Source organism: Camarhynchus parvulus, chromosome 11 (genome assembly GCF_901933205.1).
Source record: "Camarhynchus parvulus chromosome 11, STF_HiC, whole genome shotgun sequence".
Taxonomy (NCBI): Eukaryota; Metazoa; Chordata; class Aves; order Passeriformes; family Thraupidae; genus Camarhynchus; species Camarhynchus parvulus.
The window spans coordinates 14,593,345-14,615,000 of NC_044581.1; the positions used below are offsets into that span (position 1 = coordinate 14,593,345).

Sequence of the window (21,656 nt, forward strand, 5' to 3'; positions counted from 1 at the left end):
ATAAACATAGTTAGAATTCTCAGTCATAAATTCTTCAGATTATAGCTTCAGTCCAGTGAACTTTATTTTGCTCTAAGAACGCCCTTTGTTTTTGTCTCTATTTTGCTTACTAATGTAATGGCCCTAAATTCACTACTGACAAATATCTTGGAAGTATTCTGCTTGGCTTTTACTGCTGGCTCTTATCTGTTTTAAGTAGGGTTTATTAGATGAGATCATCTACAAAGGACTTATTTCTGTTATAAAATGGAATTAAAAAAAAGTAAAAATACAATTAGTAGCTGTTCTCTTTTTACTCAGTTTGAAAGATTAGAATATCAATGTCAAAGAGAATAACTGGGTTTCTGGAGTATGCTATGCAACTTTTGTTTTATCCTGTTTTGTCCTCTTTTGCTGTACTGTCTAGGGGAAAGGATCAGAAGAATTTCATTCTGTTCCTTATCATTATCTTGAGAAGAGGTTTTCCCTCTCAAAACAATCCAGAACTGAAAGAAGTTTTAATTTCCAAATATGAAATGACCACCAAACATGTAGATTATGAAAACTAAAAAATAAAATGTGTTAATCCCATTAATACTGTAATTCTTAATGCTCTCTGCTGTCCTGTAGGTTGCCTGCTTGAGGTGGCATTGTAATATTTTAATGTAAATGTCTGATTCAAACACTGAGTTTTGACATATTCAATTTCTCACAGGTTTTATTTTTCCAGTTGTGACCTTCAGTACCTGTCCTGTGTCTTTTAAGAATTTCCTCATCCAGGGAACAGATTCATTGGCTTAAGAATAACTGGTAAGAATACTTATATTGTTCTCATAACATTTTCTTCTGCTTATGGATCTCAGTCTAGCTTTGTTTTTCCAATTAAAAAAAAGTAAAATTAAGTACCTAAATTAGTTTTTTAAATCTGTTCTTGCTTGTTTTTTATGTCTTCAAAAATATTATGTTTATGTCTTGCAAAACTTTTTATTGTAGTTCTTTCAGGTTGTAGTGATCTACAAATAAATTTTTTTTTTCAAGAAAATATTCTGCTTGGTAAAATCATGAGCATTCATCTTTATGCAGTTGATATGTAATAATTGTGTTGGGGATGAATCATCATTTATTACTTTATCATCAGACTGCTGATTTAAAAAAACCCATGACACTCCTGATTAAATTAATTTTATCATTTTTTGGTTTTTTTTCCCTCCTGTAAGTTCAATAGAACATCTCATGCATATTATTAAGAACCATATTCTGTTGTGTATTAGCATGAGAAGAACACCCATGAAAATCAGTGGGTGGAGGGGTGTACTACATTGTATATGTGATTTTCCTCTGAGCTATTCCAGTGCAGCAGACGAAAAGCTCCTGTAAAGTCTGAGAAATCAGCTTGGTGTGGAAATAGGTGTGAAATCAAAATTGGGTTATTTGGCCCTCAGTTTGAAATAAAAGTCTAGCTTCCTAGGAAATAACCAATAATTAATTCCACATTCCACATGCATTAATTGATCCTTAAATCAAAATTTCTGATAGCTTCTGCTCCCAAATCAAATTCTTATGTTATTTCTTTATTTTAATTGTTATACTGCGTTGTCCATTCCTTTTTATATCCTGTGAATTAGTAGAAACTCTGTGATTCAGAGGAATTGTGCTGATTTATAGCTGATGTGAGAGGATATCCAGGCATATTAAAGCTTCAGTACTGCAAATGCATAAGCAGGTATTGAATTACTGATGCTAATGGAATTACTCACGTGAGTAAAGTTAAGTAGAGACGTAAGTGTTTTCAGGATTGATGTCTGTACTTATGAATTTATATCATTTAAGGGTATGGCTCACAATTTTTAAAACTTACTAATTGAATGTGAGCTACTGGATTTTATTCTAGACAATTGACTTGAAAAGAATTACAGTGACTTGATTCTAGAATAATTCCATCAGCTTCAGAGAAGATATGTGGATTTTTTAATGCTGTAAATAAGGATGTAGTTTGACCAATTCACTCCACTGATCCCCACTAATATCAGGAAATACTTGCCAGAGTAAAGAGAAGCACAGGACTGGACAATTAGTGATACAAATGGTTTCAATCAAATGGTTAAATAGCTCAGCAAAGACGTGGTTCGTTTTGTAATAGCATTTGGAATCCAAATAAAACCATCTGAGGGATGTGCTGTTTGTTGTGATGTTAATGCACAAAACAGAAAACTCTCAGCATGTCTTGAATTTCAGGGGGGTGTTAGGAAGGGATTATATGTTAAAAAGGAAAAAAGAAAAAAAATTCCAAGCCCACAAACTTAAAATACGCCTGCAGAAGCTCCTACTCAATTCTAATTAACAAAGCTTACCTTTCTCTTGACCATAGAGGTCATCATGTAAACTATTTAAATTGATAGTAATATTATGCAGCACAAAATTAATTTTACATTGTATACAGTTTTTATTGTGACTTTATCTTGTTTCAAAAGTGCTTACTTTCTGATTTTGTGGATATTACTGACTGGATTACTTTTATTTTGGTTTTTACACAACAGTTATATTAGAAATTTGCTGTTTTATTCTTACCTTCTTAGTAAAAATCCTTTTATCACACAATGGGTAATTTATATCCATTACCAGCCCTTTCAATCCTTTTCAGTGGTGCTGTCAGTGCCTTTGGCACAGTAATGATTAATGTGATCTAATAATAGTGTGCCATTATATTACCTTAGTAAAACATGTACCAACATCCTATTCAGATCTACCAAATTCATAGCTTCCTATAATATTTTTGTTGAAAGACAGGATTACTATTTTTCAAAGAGGAATTTTTTTTTTTTTGCCTTTAACATATTTAATGAAATTCACAATTCTTTGCCATGGTAATCTTCATGCATGCATTTGGGCTTGATGGGTGAATTTTATATCATTCTGCATTATTATGATTTGTTAGGCAAATTGTTTGACACGTAAAGAAAGATATGCATTACATTGTTTTGCTTTGTTAAGGGTGCATTTTAAGCACTCTGTATCTTCTGATTATTCTGCTGTATTTATCATAGAGGGTATATTTAGACTGCAGTATGCAAGAACAAGTATTTGGGCTAAAATGTGTCTTTTTCTATATTCTAACCCAGATACTGCCACATTCTGTAGAAGGCAAGCTCTCTGCTCCTCTGCCCAGCAGAACCAGTTTTGGTCATGGTTCCTTTGCTGTGGTGCTTGCTCTTTGGCACTTCCTTGCCCTTTTTTTTGCCAGTAGAAATGTGCAGAATGCTGCCCAACTGTGAGCTAGAAACTGGGATCATGCCTGTGGTTTTCAACCCAAGGTAAAAACACCAGACAGCCAAAGCCACACGGATCTGCCCCATACCTGAGTTTCATCCAGATATGGCATTGCTTGAGCCCAAGCTCCAGCTGTCAGGTACTGCCAATTCACCCAAGAGGCAGAGAAATGGTCCAGAGAACACATTTTTTGGTAATAAAAAACGTTGGTGCTTGTGGAAGTGTTGGAGCAGTGTGTGTGACTGCCCTCAGTCAGTCCAGTTAGGCACTAGGGGTGCATGGAGGGGTTTGGTGCTGCTCTTGCATCGAGCACTGATCCCCGCAGCCCTCTGCAGCAGGACTTTCCACTCTTGGGTTCATCTGTTTAATAATGCTCCTAGTCAGCATGGCTGAAGAGTTGGGATCACACTGCATCCTTGCAAAGCATCTTAAATCTTCATCACCCCAAGATGTCATTATTGCAGTCAGGGAGTCACATACTTAACACTGTCGCAGCAAAATCGAAATGAAACAGCGTGTCCACATTTTAACTCCACTTTGTGATGTTTGTTAAATACATACTCTTACTGTTTCATCATATCACAATAAATAATGAATGAGAAAAATATTTTAATCTTGTCAATACTGGGAATGTCTAAAAACAAGCAAAGTGTGTGTATGCATTTATGTGGATTCCTTATTTGATTTAAGCTAAGCGATACAGCTGTAACATGGTTTGAAATATGCAATCAATGTAAACGAAGAAAAATATTTTGAATGCAGTATATAAACTGTGTGGTTTTTTGGACATATTTTTAGGAAAAAAGAGAAAGATTATGATTGTCATACCATGTAACAATAATACAGCCACTGGAAATATATGCAGCAGCTTTATTTTCTGCCACGGTAAAGACAATCTTAAGTCTTGGTCATTTAAATCAAAGACATTCTCATCTCTTCCACGTAGCTGATTCTTCATGACATAACAAGAAATGAAGGGGAAAATAAAGCCTGAAATCTTGGTTTAGCATTGTATTCAAAAGGCTTAAAGAAAGTTCCAAAAGATGCTTCCCTGTTTTTAGTAATAAATAGTTATGTACAAAATAGAAAAGCCTCTTACTCTCCAAAATTAGTTTACTAATGGAGATATAATTATTTAAAGCTCTAACTGAGCTGTACTAGTCTTGAATTAGAGATGCCTTAGGTTTGCCTGTGTATTGTGCAGATGGCATTGTACCTTACTGCTTTATTGCTCCTGCATCCTGCATTTTTACCAGTCAGGGCCAAGCTGAAATGGAAAATGGTGGCTTTCTTTTTTGGGCTAAGAATAGAATGGTCAGTGAAAGGTTTCTCCCTCATTTTTCCACATGCAACTCAAAATAGATGTAGTAAGTAGACTGCAGAATAGACTTCTCCATGGTCTAAAGCATTTTCAGGGTCTGGTTCATTGTTTTTTGATATCGTTCTGTTCAGTGAGAGATTCTTGTACCAAGTGCTGGGGGCACCAGGTTCCTCAGGGTTTTTTTATGTCTCTTTCATTGGTAAAGTCAATGAATCAGCCAGCCAAGGATTATTTCATCTGCATCTCTGCCCGTCTTTACTCCGATGGGACAGAGGCCCTGGTGTGCCATCTCTGGAGAAGGACTGGTTGGAGGAGGGAGAAGAGGACCCTGATGCAGCTGCACAAGCTGTTAAAGAGCCCCATTACACTTCACTGCCCTTGTTTGAGCTCCTGCCCGTGTTGCTGTACTGTGATCCTTAACACACTTGGGTAGGTTAGGAAGTGGCTTCTTTTGTGTGCCTCTGAAAGAAAGGCCTCCCAGTAAGCAGAGGAAGAAGAATAAAATGAAATTCAAGAATCTTGGCCTAGTCTTGAAAGATAGAAAAGCACAAGAGGAAAAGTATTTTTGGCTTTTAAGGCTAATTTTATCTCTTGTGAGGCCATCAAGTCAATGAGTAGAAGTGGCAACTGGAAGTTCTTGGGTTATATTACTTGCCACTGGATTACTGTGACTTTAGTAATGAAACATAAATGTTCTCTCTGTTCCCCAGTGGACATAATACCATTTACCTGTCTCAAAAATGCTTTGTAATTTAATTAACACTTGGAGTGCTCTTTGAGCTCCTTAGATAAAAGGAGGCAAAATGAGTCAATTGTTACAGAAATCCCAATTTATCCCCGTTTAAAAAAAATTACACTTTGTCTTGACTTTTTCAAACCTCAGATAATGTTTGATAGGAGTTTTGGGCTTTGTTCTTACTGGTCCTTGGAGTCACTTATTCTTAGTGATTTGCATAGGCACGGTGTAGGTATTACTTTTTTGTTCAACAGAGTATTTTGGTGGATCATAAATTACCAGTCCCTGTGCTGGGAATCTGCTTCTGAGAGAAGCATACATTTTCAGAGGAGAGTTTGAGTTGTGCTAGACAAGCTCTTCATTATTCTTCAGTACATACCTTTCATTGTTTTGGGGGAAAGATTTCTTAATTTTTGGTTGTGCACTGGATGTAATGGCTTGGTTTTTGTTTCATGAAGTTATGCTATATGTTACTGAGAGAGAAGTATTGTAACTACAGCTCTTCCACAGCCCTGTTTCATTACCACATCCTGTCCTGGCCACATCACTGACCAGTGACCAAACCATTCCTTATGTAGTCATTGCCTGGAAGTACACCCTGATCTGCCTTTGATTGAAATAATTGTATAGATACTTCTGCTTTGTAAGCCCGCTGAGATCTTAAGATGATTTTTGCTAACCTCCAGTAAAGAATTTTATTTTTCAGCAAGCAGAAACACTTGCAGTAGGTGAGCTGCAGCTTCATCCATCCATGTTTTCATCTTGTGTTGGTAACAGCCAGATTCTCTCAAATTCTAAAGACCATCTCATTGCCCCTGGGTACCTAATTCATTCTCACACTTTTTCATGCATTCATGTGGGTTTTGCTGCCTACCCCTCACTTGTCTTTTCAGAGACTGTGGAAACAGCACACACATACCTGGATACAGCTGGGCTCAAAGTGAGGTTCTTGCAAAAAGTCTATGTTCATACATTTTCTCCCTTTTAATCTACTTTCTGCCACTGTCTTATTTTAACTGCTCAAAAGGAGTTTAAACATGCTCCTAGATAAGGAGATAATCTCAACAAGCATCTTAGCACTAGCAAAAATGTGGCACACCTGTTTGCACACAGGCCTGATGAAATATCTCAAAGTTATGCTAAGCAAGTCAGCCATTCCCTTCTGGTATTAAAAGTGTCATTATCTTGAAGTTCTAAGACACACTCTTTGTGTAACAGCACATAATAAAACCTAGAAGGAAGTTTATATCTTTCTTATTCTTTCCTTCATCTTCTCCAGCAGTTGTTTCAGCAGAACCCTTCTGCTTTAGCTTTGATGATTTAAATAGACAGTCTGATGCAGTTGTGACAAACAGGGCTGACTCTCAGCTCTCGTGGAAATCTGGCAAAGTCAGAGTAGCTCAAGTGATCTGCCACTGCTTTTCAAATATTTCAGAGTGATACAAGCTCCATTTATCAGAAACTGTTAATCTTTTTTTCTGACTCTAGATCTGAGTTTCCTTCTGTATAAATTTTACATTTATTTCACTTTTTAAAGCATGTTCTACCACAAAAGAACAGGAGAAAAGGTAGAGGGAGATGCCTGTGGAGTTTATGCCTCTGCCCAGCTGTAGTGCTGGGAGGAGGTGCAAGTGTGCAGTAGCAGTGTGGGCACCTGTGCACATGTACAGGACTTGCCAGGAGCAGCTTGTCGTAAGAGCAGGTGAAAGTGTGCAGCTCTAACAGTCTAAAGCAGAAGCTTCTCTCCCTTTCTCCCTCATGCCCTTTCCCTGGAACATTACATTTTTTACTGCAAGTGTGGCTGGATAAAAATAGAGCACATCTTAAGGCTCTTAATAGAGATCCCAAGTGTTACTTTGAATGGACATTGTCCTGTGAGCTCAACAGTAGAGGAACATTCTTGTGTTCCTTTTCTTTCCTGTGGGTAGCTGCACATTTCATAGCTGACCAAATATGCCAAGACTATGGAAAAAGAGAAAATGGCAAGATGACTATTTCCCCAAAACAGTAAACACACATTGCAGCCTGGCTTCTTATTTGAGAATGCAAGATTTTACTTTTTGAATAACTACTGTATTTTAACAATAGGCATCAAGTGGTTGCTATGTGATACACAACAGTGTTTTTCATGAACTTTTGGCTGCTGAATAAGCCCAGCAAATATGGGTTCTTACCCTTTTAGTTTTCTGGGTCAATTCATTTTGCACAAAGGAGAGAATGATAATTTGAGTTGTAGGCAGAGAATGTTTTCTTCACATGGCAGGGAAGATGAAAGCTGTTTTTATTTGATTTCTTTTTAAATTAAAAATTATAATTCCTTATAGAGTTACAAATAATTATCTTATTACTAAAGGCATCCCATAAGCATGTTAAAGTCTTTCTCTGTAAAATAATTGCCGATTGTCACTGCAAACTAAAAGTGAGGGAGAGTGAGGGGAAACATAAATATATATGCAATGTGTATGTGTGGAAGTTATTTTATTTTTTCAAAATGGTATTTGATTGCCTCAAAGGTAAAGACTTTCGCAAATGCTATTTGTTAGGTGGTGCTGGCTGATTATAGACCATGTAGAGTTGTTTTCTGAACTGCTGTTGTCTAAATGCTCAGCCCTTTCCCGCTCATGTGTCAGAGAGGACAGTGTCTATCAGATTTAGTTGGCTTCCTGATGGGACACCACATTGAGGGTGCTTTTATGTTCTTATCTTCCCTTCTTCTGTTGCTGGAATCCCATGGAGCAGGATTTCTGCAAAGTGTGGAGCTAAAATCTGCGTGAGAGCAGGGGCTGGCACTCAGAGATGGGAGGGGAGGGGGCAGGTGAGGTGGTGGAGGAGCAGGAGGATGTCAACAGCTCCTGGGAGCACACAGGGGAGCAGCATCAGTGACACCTTACAGGAGGGAGGACTCCAGAGACAGGGATAAAGGAGAATCTTTGGGATAGGGGAGGAAGGGCATTCAAGGTACCCAATGGAAGGGAGAGAAATGATTTCTAGCTGTGCAAAGGTACATGAGAACATGTACCTGCCTCTGGTTTCTCAGTGCTAAAATACTCATTTAATTGTTATTAGCTCTGGAAAAAGTACAGTTGCAGGGGCCTACACAGGAAGGCTTTGGAAGAGGAAGAAGGGCTTGGTTTGGAGAAGAATGAAGTGGAAGTGTTGCTGAGGGCAGCTCCATTGTGTTGAAAGACAAAGAGGATGGGTAGAAGGTTTATCATGCTCTTCTCTGAGGTGTTTCTAAGCCACGAGCTGTTCTGTCCTGGAGCAGATGTGGACAGGCATTTAATTAGTCTTGGCCAAATTAATGGGACACAGAGTCTATGTGACAGACTCATCAGGGCTCTGGAGGGCAGCTGGCTGAACCATGGGTGTACTGGATTTGGTTTCTCAAGGAAAATACAGCTGTGATTACTCTTCCTTGTGCTGTCTGTGTATGACAGCATCCATCAGTGCTCATCCATCCACTGAAGTGTCACAATGAGACGTGTTTGAAAATGCCAAAGATGTACAAATTTCATCTGAGCATTGTGGCTCTTCATTCTCTAAGGCTCTTTTCTTATCTCACCATGTGCCAAAACACAGCTCTAGAGCAAGCTCCAGAAAGGCTCCAGTCAAAGCCATCTCTCCTCTCATCTGGACATAACTTCAATCAATTCTCACAGTGGCTGTAGTTCTCCATTTGTGTAATTTCCATAATTCCATTAGGTTGAATAAATTTACACAAATTTATACCTTCTTCTGCTGGGGAGGTTTGTGTTGGTTGGTATTGCTTTGGGATTTTTTGAGCATAGTCCAGCTCCTTCTGCATGCAGTCACTGTGGCAGATATCAGCCAGCAAAGCACCCATGTTTCACCTTGAAGATTTCCTTACTGACAAGAATGAAGGAAGTTACAATCCATCCCAGGTCACTGCATCCTGACAATGCTCAGGAAATTTTCATCTTCCCTCTGCATTTTTCCAGTTGCCCTTCTCTTCTCTATTGGCTCTTTTTGGTTAAGTTCATTTCAAATTCAATTTTGAGGGAAATACCTTTTCTCTTTGGTCTCAGACACAGCAACACCCCTGCCCCACAGATGATAATAGGGATTGCTTACTCAAATAGAAAGAAAAATTCTTTTATGGATGACATTTTTATTTTATTTTATTAGATGTTCCATGTAAAGCATTTATCATTGGAATAATTTTCCCTCTCAAAGTCATATCAGACACAAAGCTGTCTTCAGGGCTATTTCTTCTAGTTCACTGGACAGCTGTTCTGCCTGAAAAGAAAGAAAAGATCATATATCAATCAAAGACTTCAGGAGAATCCTTATGTTCTTTATCTAATAGGAAAATCCTAACTGTGAGTTCTTGATCTTCTGACTTCTGCTTTTTCAGTTTGAAGAACTGCACTGATATATTTTGCAAGACTGTGTTTGGTTTATTTTTTTTTAATGTATCTTTTGTGTGGCGTTTTGATGCTCGGAGGGTGTTACAAACTCATCTGCACTGGTGACAGCCACATCATAAGCAAACAGTTTTCTTACCCCTGTGACTCGATTCATCCTCCTCTGAATGTCACTATGGGCAAAAATTAGTGCTGCTTAGCAGAAACAAGGTTCTCATCTCTGCTCTACTGGTGCTGAACTACTGATTCCAGTGGGAAAAGGACTAAGGGTCTGAAAGGTGTGCCCAGCCTCCAGCCTTCTAAACTAGTACAGATGTCTGTATTTAGCCATCATCCTGGAGTTCTGTAACTCCATTGCTGTGACATAAGTAACATGGAATAATTTTTTTAAAAAAATATTTTATTGCTAGTTATATGTGTACCCCAGTCTGCTATGCTAATTTAATGAAGATTTAAAGTACATTAGAGTTCCTGGCCTTTAGAAAAATATTCAGAATACTTTATACAATTTACAAAATAATGTGTATGTACAGTAGCAGAATTGAGATTAGTGTGTGTCCTTTCATCTGTGAGTGTGGGGTGAGACACAGAGGTGAACTTGCATGCTCCCTTTCAGCCTAGCACTGATCACCTTCCAGAATGGAAACCACATCCTCCAGGCAGGGATTGCTGGCTGTGTTAAGTTGTGAGCTGAGTGTCAGAGCATCTTTGCCCTGCCCAGGTACACTGGAGCCTAGGCTGGAGGCTGACTTGGAGACACAGGAGCCCAAGGGAGCTATTGACCAAACTTGGACGTTTTTGCACATGGGGAAAAAGAAAGGCAAACTCAGCTCCAAGAAGATTTTTGTATGCACCTGTTGGTGCCCTTTAAAGCAGTCAGTTCCATGTTCATGCTATGTTGGCATTTGTTGGTATCTTCAGAGCCCACACAATGCCATGTGAGGCTCAGCAATACAAAGATGTGGAGTGCTTTGGTGCATTTTGCTGAGAGACCCTCTGTTCTCTCAGCCAGCAGACCTTGACTTTGGTAAGGCTTTGCAAAGGCTGTCTGGCCTGGCTTCCTTTATGTAGGATTGCAAGCAAAATTAAGGCATGACGCAGCTAATTATGCTGTGGAAAAGAGGTATGAGAAAGGAAAGATGTGCCAGCATAATTGCTGTAAATTCTTGTATTTACATATACTTAAAGTCGTCCTGATCCCAAATTTCCTGAAGCAAATGAATTTATTGATTCTAAGCAGATCTTGGATCCTATGGCTTGCCACATTGGATCAGAATATTGGGCCATCAAGTGCCATTGATTATGACCAGGAGCAGAAGATTTAGAGCAAGAGGCAAGAAACCTGTGATCAGTCATTGTAGAATAAGCTCTCCTTAAGGATGCTGTAATTATAAGCAGGACTCATGGCCAGTGTGCAAACTGTAATAGCTCCAAACAAAGGGAAAACAATTGGGATGATTTAATTCGCTTTTGCTTTGAAATAATAAAAAAAAAGATCAGTTTTATTTAATCAATAGACTCTAGGGTTTGATGTATGGATGCAAACTTACAATCAGTGGAATAATACTTCTGGTTAAGCACTTCTCGTTAGGAACTTGTTTGACCTGTGAGCTGCTTCATTTTTTAAACTTAGATGTCTCTATTATAGAACTTCTAAAGATTGTTGCAGTGCCAGCATGGGGAGTGTGTGTGTGTGTGCTTTAATATGGATGCACCATGTAGGAGAGGAGATAAACCTTTTTCTTTGTACACAGACACATACATGATTTATCAAACATATTGTATTACTCTGTCTTTACAGTAAAACGTACAGTGGATGTGAATTACTCTATCTGTGAAGGATTAGAAACTCTGATGTTCTGTCTTGTATTCAAGAAGAGGATTACTCTGCAGATAAGGTGCAGATAATTTACTTTTAGTGAGGCAGTGCAGTTTAAGGACCGAAAAATCAACTTTCTTGAGGCAAAAGGAGTAGGAATTAGTATGGAAAAATACAGGGTAGTTGACCACTCATGAAAATTTCAAGAGAACATCATTTCAAGAGAAATATATCATTATGTATTTATTGAACAGTTGTCATTTCCATCTTCCTAAAATGGTCTTTTGATTAAAAAAAATTAAAAATATGTTGTAAATGCCTAGTACCTTGAAATTCACCAATTTTATTGCATGCATTGGCATGATTGGTATGATTACATGCCAACAGCTCATTTGAATATGAAACATCTGTACATTATTATTTAGGGATTTTTCATCTGTTGATTTTAGAAATGAGGATTTTATGAGTCCTTGCATGCATAATTGTGTGTTACTTATATACAGAAGCAGTCAGTAATGAAAGAATTGGCCAAAACCATACTGTATATGGTTTTGTGATTAAGATACGAAACGCAGTGTATGAAGAAATACAATATGCACTGCATTTGATTTTAGGTGTGGCAGCAGCAATTATGATTTCGTAACAGTGGAAGTAACATGACAGTTCAAAAGCACAGTGAGAAGATTATGCTTTCTTATACACAGCAGTGTAAATTCTTAAAATAACAATGTAATTTTTACATTTTTCACTGGAAATCAAGATAATCCAATTTAGAACAATTTATTCTCAACAGGTATGGTAAAAAAAAGATATATCATTCTGGAGCGTGGTATAATACATTAATTTTTATGAGTGAGTTATGAAGATGTACAACTCAGGACTAGGATAAACATCATATTCCTTAATTAATCCATTACATTATGGCACATATGTGTCACTTTTATTACCCTAAAATGAAAAATGTTGGGGAAAGAAAAAAAGCCTGTTTTTTCTCTGTATTAGAAAACCTTTCTTATAAAATAATAAAAACATAAAATCTAATGCAGCAAACACTATTAATGAGTTAAACATCTAAATTCCTTGAAGACTTGTAAGATAAAGAGCCATCATCTTCTGGTAATTGTTCAAATATGTTCTTAGCTCAAATAAATTAAAGCTTCTGCATGCAGTTTCTATATGTTTAAATGAATCCAGACAACTTAAATTCCAGCTAGAGAATGCTGGTGAAGCTGTGATTGAGCAAAAATATAGGAACATAGTGGGAAATGAAGAAAAAAAAAATCTGTCCCTTTAGTATCCCAAAATGCAGTGATGTAGATTCTTATAGATTCAGAAACCACCCATAGAGATCTACAATGAACCTTTCTGTCATATGGATCTTATCCTAGCCAAGATTCTCCCTTCTGCCCCAGCACAGATCTCCAGGAATCTGGTGAATTTTTTTAATGGATAGGAAAGTCATAATTTCTAGAAGAAGGGTGGCAAAATGTCCTCTTTGTCTGAGTGCTCTCGCCTCACCTTAAGAAGTTGTTCCCTTTGTGTCTGACTGTGGGTGGGTATCACATTTTAACCACAGAGTTTTATTTACAGATTGGAATGAATATTAGACTTGTAATGATGAATATTTTCTATTTGCAGCAAAGGGTCTACAAGAGGATTGGTCACCCATTGATTAAAGAATTAGATCTCACCACACTCCAGCCAGGTAAGTTCCATCAGCCCTGCAGCTCCCAGCGCCTGTGCTTTGGGAAGGTGGGCGATTTCCTAAACAGCAGTCACTGGCAGGGCTGTCCAGGGCATGTCTGGGAACAGACACCAGATCTCCCTCAGTTCCTGGTCAGAGACTTCTCAATGCAATTTATCTCTTTGGTTATCTAACGTGGGAGCCGTTTTCCCAAAATGTGGTATTTTAGTTGTATCTAAGTGCTGGAGCTGGGTGCTGAAACAATAACTGCATCCTGTCTACTGCACTGCATTGGAACTTCCTGGTATCAAACCCATAGATTGTGAATGTGTGCTTTGTGAGCCCAAGAGCAAATGATCTTTTACATATCTGTGTGAATGCATTTTCACGTGATTTTACAATGCTAGGTTATCTGTCACTATTTGTCATTTCTAAAATCTGATACTAATAGAATTTAGTATTTGTCATTTTACATTAAAATAAGAAAAGACATAAGACAACACAAACCAAAACACCATTAATGAAAAAACCAAATTAGAGATTATTGTGTATTGAAGACACGAAATTTAATACAAATTAGCACAATACAAAGAAATATGTTTTTCTGCTATCTCAGTATTAGAAGAATAGCTCTGCTTTTCTCCATATGTCTGTGTCACCAGGTTGTTATTTCTTTTGTTTAGTCATATAATAGAATGTGTTGAGACATATTATACTCAACTTGTGTAACAGCCTACAAATACTGATTGCAGTTTGAGCTTGTTATGGAAAAGTATTGCCCTGTGGATTGAGAAAATGACCAACAGCGGACTATAATCTATGAAGCTGAGAGTAAAATTGCCAACTAGAGGTCATTTTTCAAACCAAGGGGCAATAGTTTTCTACTATAAACTGAATATTACAGTCAGTATATGTTTTATTAAACCATTTCAGAAACTTGGGAGCAGTTTCATTTAAACTTCTTGCTTGACGTGGCTCAGAGAACAGGCCCAGGGCAGCCCACAAAAGAGGCCTAGTGCAGTCTGTATAATAAATATTCTGTATACTCAGTAATTATGAAGGCTTTAGGGCCTTTATGGTGAATGGCCACATCCTGCCACCATTCTGAATCCTTAGCAGCAGTTGAAGTCATTAAGATTTGTGTATAAAAATGAGTGCAGGCTGCTGTTTCTCACTGTAACAGTATGACAAACTAGAGCCCAACTATATAGAAAAGTCAATTATGGCTATTGCAGTCTAAAAGATTAAAAGGAAAATGCCTTTTCCTCCTCCATATCCTTTTACTGTTTCTCTCCCCTACTGAAGTATGGAGATGGCACTCATACAGGGGTGATTGCCTTAGTCAGTAAGAAGATTTCCACTCTGGAATAACAGAAATGACAATGAACGTGCATGGGCAAAGTGAACCCTTTAACCTCTCCTACAACACACCTTGCTTATCCACAGAGGGTTCTGCCACCCTCTGCCTGGGAACAGAGGTGTTTTCTGCAGCCATTGCTTGGAGAGATTCCTAAATGTTAATATTTTTTCAGTACAAACCCCTCAGTGGCCTTCAGGGTTTAAGAAGAGTGATGGGGAGTTCCAGCTTCTCTGCAAAAGTGGGGTGCAAAGAAGTATCAGGAGGACCACAGTGGCTTGGGCAGAAGGAAGCCAAACAAAATATTTCACTTTTTCCCTGAGAATCCTTGATAAAAATAATCTGGTTTAGAGCTCCTTGTGGGACTTCTCCTTAGCTTCTTTTGTAAGCCTCAACATCAGTTTGTCTGCCTTGCAGGATTTCTGATTTTCTATTTTGGGGCAAAGCTCAGAGTCTGATCCTGGTTTTGTGGCATAACCATATCACAGACCAATACTACTATCTTGTTCACAGCCCACATATTTAAATTCCTGCATGCCTAAGTTGGAAATTTACATGTCACAATCATGCCTGTAAATTGTGTGTTCCCACGACCATAATTGAAAATTTCTATCTGTATTTGCCAGATTATTGCATAGTTACAGCTATAGAATGGGCAAATTAGGAGCAAAATATGTTTTTCTACTTGGAGTTTTTAAAAGCCAGACCTTACATCCATATGGGTGTATATATTATACAGACACAGACATAATTTTCAAATGGTCATAATTTTAAAGGTCTGCATAAAACTTCACCTCAGCAAGGGTGATGGATTGGAGTAATAAAAAATGGAGCAGCAAAAGTCCTGTTGTACATCTAGTCCATCTTCTTGACATTACAGGATTGTTCCCTACAGGGTACTTGCTGATACTTTGTCCAGAGCAGGTTTAAATGTCCCAAGCAGTGGAGTTCCCACTAAAGTTTGACAGACATAATTCAAAGGATATTTTTTTGACCCTCTATCTTAAATTGAACAGTTTACCATGATATGTTGGTCATAACTTCAGGGACCTGTCCTGTGTGCATCTCCTTGGTGCTTCCAGGCTTCCAAATATTTGCAGAAAATCTCCATAAATTACTTTGGTATTGACCATGCCATTTTGTCTCATCCTCTACCTAACACTGTCACTGGGCAGATTGTGAGGGTTTTTAAGACTGGGCCAAATGAAAATAATGCTATTAATTTAGTGCTGCATGTATTGCCTAATATATACACACTATATATACGATTATGTATCTAGTCTGTGTTCATTTCTAGGAGGATGTTGTTTAGAGGACTGTCTGATTGTATTGGGCTTCTGCAAACATATAATTAATCTCATTTTTAGCAATGCTTAGCTCCAAGCTGATGGTGTAGAAATATAGGGTTATTAGTTTCTAGAACATTTTTATTATGCACTTTCTATTTTGATTGACAACTATTAATATTTTAAAATGACAGAACTAAAACTTATGCTGCCAGATAGCATCAAATGTAATGTATACTAAGTAAACAGAAGCATGTGAGCAGGATAATATTTATTGTATAGTTACACAACAATGTGTAAGAGACTAGAGGGAGAATTATTCTTCAAGAGGGATATTTGATATTTTACGCTCTTTAGAAATACAAACACAGGACTGAACTTTGTACCCTGTTTCCTCAGGGTTGCATGCAGATTTTATCATCTATCCTGGATGATGGGTTGTTCTTGAAAGCTTCCATTCTTTACCTTCCTTTCTCTCAAATTGTCTGTATTGAGATAAGGGGGAGAAGATCCTTCCAGGATGAAATTTATGGCTCTTCTGCTTTACCATTTGATGGCTTTTCTTGTAGCTCCAGCTGAAATTTCTGTTGAACCCTTTTCCTTGAGAGAAACTCTCCTTGAGAGCTTGACTGTCCAAGTCAGGTCCTGTTGGGGAAGAGGCACAGTCAGAAGTGTTGTGCAGTAGGAGATTCACTAGGAGAAGGATTGTAACCACTGTGCCCAAGTCAGGTTGCAATTTCTCATTTGGGAAAAAAAAAATTAGCCAAGCAAATAGTAATTTTGTCTTTAGAACAAAAGGAATAGTTACTATGAAGTATATGCAAATTTTCCATGTTTTTCTAGTGAATATTTAATATAAAGCAATTAGAGGCAGGATAAGAATTACATTGCTTTTAAAAAACAGCTAATGAAGAGGTTCCTATTTTCATGACACAATTCACCCATCTAAGATTACTTATGGAATTCAAGTTAACAGGAAGGAGCTGGCATGTTCAGAACCTGGTTCAGAAGGTCGTTCTTAGGTCTGTGTGCCTCAACTGCCCTGCTGGAGCCAGGCCTGGCTTTAGAATGGGAAGGCAGAGATGTGCATCTCCTGAAAGCACATATAAACAACTCAAACTAAGTGAATGAAGATGTAAATTCTTGTGCTGTGTTAACAAGTAAATTCATAAAACTAGCATTAGTCAATAAGGAGGAAGAATTTAGGCTGTTTTTTTTTGTAAAATAATTTCAGTTTGCATCCTTAAGAGCAAAAATTAGCTCAGTTTTAAAGAAGTTTGTCAGGCACAGAATATATTAGGCAGAAATACCTGGTTTATATTGTGTAGTGAAGGGAATAAAGCAGTGTTAACCTTGTGTTCTATCTGTACTAATTTTTCCTAATTTAGATCTAGCTTGACTATTTCAGTGAAGTACCATGTGTACCTATCTTTAGCAGAAGAAACTCTAAGAGGCAACTCTTAAATTATTCTCAATCAAAATTTTTATGAATGATGAAGAGTAACCACTTGTGTCCTTTGCCCACCACCAAAACAAGTAGGTGTAAAATGATGAGATAATATCATTAGACAGTTGGTTTTGAAAAAAAAGATTAACTGGAGAAGAGAAGGAGAGTCAGTGGGGTTGATATATTTCACATTTATTTACTGTCCTAGGTAAATGACTTTTTCCACTCATTGAGACAAAAAGTATCCATGTGTGAGGTGTTTTAATTTTTCCCTGAATGTGTCTTTACATGCAATGCCCGTCTCCTACTGGGGTTGCTGGGCAGCACTTTTAAACAATTGCAGCTGCAATTAAAATGTTGTTAAACACAAGATTATATATATATATATAAAATACCTGATCACCTAGCATTTATTATAACCTGCTTGGTGAAGTTCTGCATTCATTCTTTAAATAGATCACATCATATTTTATTGTTGTTAAATTCTCTTTTGGATTACAACCTTCTCTTTTCTCTTAAGTGTACTTGGTTGACTGCTGCAGCATTCATCCACTGTGCCTTCTGCACTTCCTTTATCTTTTCCATTCCTTGCAAGTGGTTTTCCTCTTGGCTTGTGCTTGGCATCAGGTTGATGCCATTAGCAAAAATACCAGTCTTAAAATGTTTATTATGAATCTGGACTGTGAGGGAATTGCAGGTGCTTGTGGAAGCACAAATTGGGAATAGTAGTTCCTGTCGATCAAGGTAATGTGTCATCGTGCCTGATGTACTTGTGAATTGTTATCAATCCTGTTACCAATTTCTGTCTAATCCCTCCTTGTCCATCTGTGATGCTTATGGTTCATCTCTTCTGGGCATTAATATTCACGTTTCAGAATGATACATCTAATGAGCGACCCCACTTTGGGGGAACAGTGCCATGTTGTGATGGAATAAAGTGTCATGATGTCTTAGGTAAATAAGCCAATTGGTCTGGGAAGAAGAAAAAAAAAAGGAGATGCTGTTGGTGTATGACTCCTACTGAAATGAGGGTAGTACCCAGCAGAATAGACATGAAGAAATGTGCCATCACATGAGTAATTAAAGTAAGGATGGTTTGGATCCTGTAAAGTGCCTTTCAGGTAGGATTTTTGGATTTTGCAGCTATGGTTCCTGTAAACTTCTCTACTATAGTCCAGCCCAGTGCAAACTGTAATGTTTTGTTCTGAGATTTGGGAAGAATTGCGTCAGAGATGTTACTCATAGGGGTCTTAACTGCAGCCTTAGATCACCAGGGTCAGGATTTCAATGCCAGCACTGTTCCCATTTGAGCATCTCCTTTGTCTCCTGTAATGTAAATCCTACCCTCAAATGCTTGTGTAGGGTTGGCACTGATATTCAATGGGAGCAAAGGCATCAGAGATCAGATGGAAAATATGTATATTCTGCATCTGTGTATTGTATGTGGCAGCCAGGCAAAGTGATGGAGCAACACTTTAAAATAAACAGGATCTTTATTATACAGTCAAGTGGGGAAAAAGTGGATGTTTCTATTTATCAGTTGGGGTTTTTTTTTGTCTTGGGTGTATCTATCTTTGACTGATACAAATATTTTGGAATCTAAACATATCTCTGCAATACTGTTGTGTCTTTGTTCTGGATTTCTTTCATCTTAACTTATCAACACAGTATATGAGCCATTTTATCCTACAGTGTGATCATCATCCTAGTGTGTATTTCCTCATTAATGTCAGGTTAAGATCTAAAGAAATACGAAAGTAGGAGTGAAATTTCTTTCTTTTTTTTTTTGTTTTGTTTGTATTAATCTTTTTATACTAATAATGATGGAAAAAGGAAAAACTGTGCTGTGACTTTAGCTAAAGAAAATATATACACATTTTCCACAAGTGCTCTATTGCTTCCAGACTTGGGTTGGCTTAAATATTAGAACTCAAATATGATTTTAAAACAAAAAATGTGATCAAGTCTCTCTTTGGAGTAGGGACTAATTGGTTTGGTATTTAGAAATAATTGAAATATCCTAATAAAATATGCATTAGAAATAAATGTATATGAAATGCACATTCTAATATTTATATTTTTTCACTGAATAGATTTTTTTCACCCATATCCTTTGCATAAGTTCATGAACAGTTGGCAAGGTCTGTTTTTTTATACCCCTGATTGTACATAGTGAAGAAATTTTGAAAAGAGAAAGTACCAATGGAAAAATGCAAGAGCTAGTAATTTTTTTAAAATTGCTGTTGGTTGCTAATGGGACACGCATTTGTTACACAAGCTGTCTTCTCGCTTTTCCTTTTTATTTTCCCCAAAAAATTTACCCTAAAAGTATTTTTAGACAGCTTTTGCATTTCTAAAGAATATAGAAACAAAACTAAAACAGCTTCCTGATTTCCAATTAAAAAACTGAAATTTTCTGGAAGGGTACAGACAGAAGAAAGGGAGTGGGCCAGGCAGGCCACAATTTACACATTGGGTGTATAATATAAGGTGTTGAAAATTCTCACAGCTGGAGCCTGCTCCTCTCCACTAGCTAGGCAGGAGAAGAATTGTTCTAATCTTGGTCATATTGGCAGAAACTGTCCCAGTAGCAGCTCTGGGTGAGTGGTTTGCAGAGGATGAGGCTGGCAGAGGGGAACCCACAGCAGAGTCCCACAGGGACTGATGGGCACTGATCCTCGTGCTGACAACAAGGGTCAGAGGAGATTTCCCAGCTGAGCAAGAGCCTCAAGAACTCCAAGTGAGGGATTCCTTTTCTTTTGGGGAGCTCAGCTGCAGGGTGTTGGATGGTCCAGGCTCCTTCAGAGCTACTCCTCATGCCCCACCCTCCACCTGAACCATCCAGCCCTTGATGCTGCTTGTGTTCGTTCCTCAAAATCGTTCTTTCCTTTTGTGGGGACACATCACCACCCACAGCCTCACAGAAACAAGCACTTAAGAATATGTTTTGTCTTGAAAACTTTTAAATTTGATTGAGATGGTTTCCAACATAAAATATATTTTCTGAAGTTTGCAGGGGTGGGTATGCAAATGTTTTGATCGAGTTGAAATGCCTGGTTTACATCTGATGATTTCAGTTGGTTAGGGTATATTGTAATAGAGCACACTAAAACATAAATGACAGAATTTAAGAACAGTGTTTTGACTTTCCTAAGGTAAACGTTTTCACATTGCAATGTCAGTTTTGGCCTGTTTTGGGTTGAAATCAAATTGTCAGCTGAAAGTTTCATTTTTAACAGATTTACCTATGCTAATGAGTTTAGCAGCTCTGGCTCTTTCATATCAGTCTTTCCTGAGAATCACCATGTCTGCCTCTACTTGTTGCTTTATTATTTTTCAGAGCTGTCAGTTTTCAGTCCTCTTCAGACTCCCTCCCCTGTGGCAGGAGGCACAGAGGTCTTTTTACTGCATTCAGAGTATGAGACACAAAGAAGCCCACAGTCTAGTTACTGAGCTAGGTTCATTGCAGTAAGTTGGCATTGTAGGGCACATTCTTCTCAACATCTTGAAGCTTTTAGCAAGTCTTTTCTCTTATTTGAAAACTGCCACAGTTTGGCTTCTGTTTATGAAGGAGTCACAGCCCTGCAACACTGATTTGTGCTTGTCTAACTCTGTTCTACTGTGCTTTCAGTAACATGGCAGGACTGTGTGAAACCTTGCAGCTTTGTTTACTACATCAAGTTCAGCAGCAGGCAGTGCTTGAATTTGAGTAAAACTTGTGTCAGAAAAGTAAAAGAAAAGGAGATTGAAGGCAATTTTTTGAATACATTTCTGTACTCTCCTGTTTATGTGTACATTTAAATTTATATTATTTATTATTGTAATACAATGTGTTAAGACTTGCAGGATTTCTCAGCTTTATGGATCAAAGGTCTTCTTTATTGACAGGCATTGTCAATGCAAATTTTCCCAGATCACCCGAATACTTTATTTCAAGACACTGACCCTCCAACCTTGGCACTGATGCTAAAAATATCAATTTATTTACTAATTAAGGTAGTACTGACTTTTAATGAGTTTGTGTCTGTTTTTTTTAATACATGTTAGTATATGAGACTAACTTTTTGTACAAACTCTCTATGCCGTATAATCTGTCTCTCTGGAAATAACACTTCTATTTCTTCCCTTTTGAGAACAATTCTTTTTAAAAGATTGTTGACATCTGCTTAACTTAGAAACAAAATCACCTTAATTGAAATATTTCAAACATATTTTCTGAGCTGTTCAGATCTCCAGAGAGTCTGTCAGGCTGCTGCAGTGTGCAGCAAGCCCTCTTTGTTCCAGTGGGGCCCTCTGGGCTGTGAGAGTGGTGTGGGAAAAGTGCTCTGAGAGGGTCTAAAATAGACAAGTGGGACTGTGCTCTTGCTTCCTCACT

At 37.7% G+C, this 21,656-nt stretch overlaps 1 protein-coding gene across 9 annotated transcripts in view; it reads left to right on the forward strand.

Annotated features, from left to right (window-relative positions):
- Nucleotides 1–21,656, forward strand: part of ZNF536 (zinc finger protein 536) — a 344,004-nt gene that overhangs the window by 54,414 nt on the left and 267,934 nt on the right. For 6 of the 9 annotated variants that reach the window (XM_030955954.1, XM_030955955.1, XM_030955958.1 and 3 more), the window contains exons 2-3: nt 695–789; nt 13,146–13,212. The gene's annotated coding sequence lies outside the window, so the exon portion shown is untranslated. Of the gene's footprint in view, nt 1–694; nt 790–11,350; nt 11,587–13,145; nt 13,213–21,656 lie in introns of those variants that run through there. The other 3 variants (XM_030955961.1, XM_030955962.1, XM_030955963.1) reach the window with 2 other exon arrangements.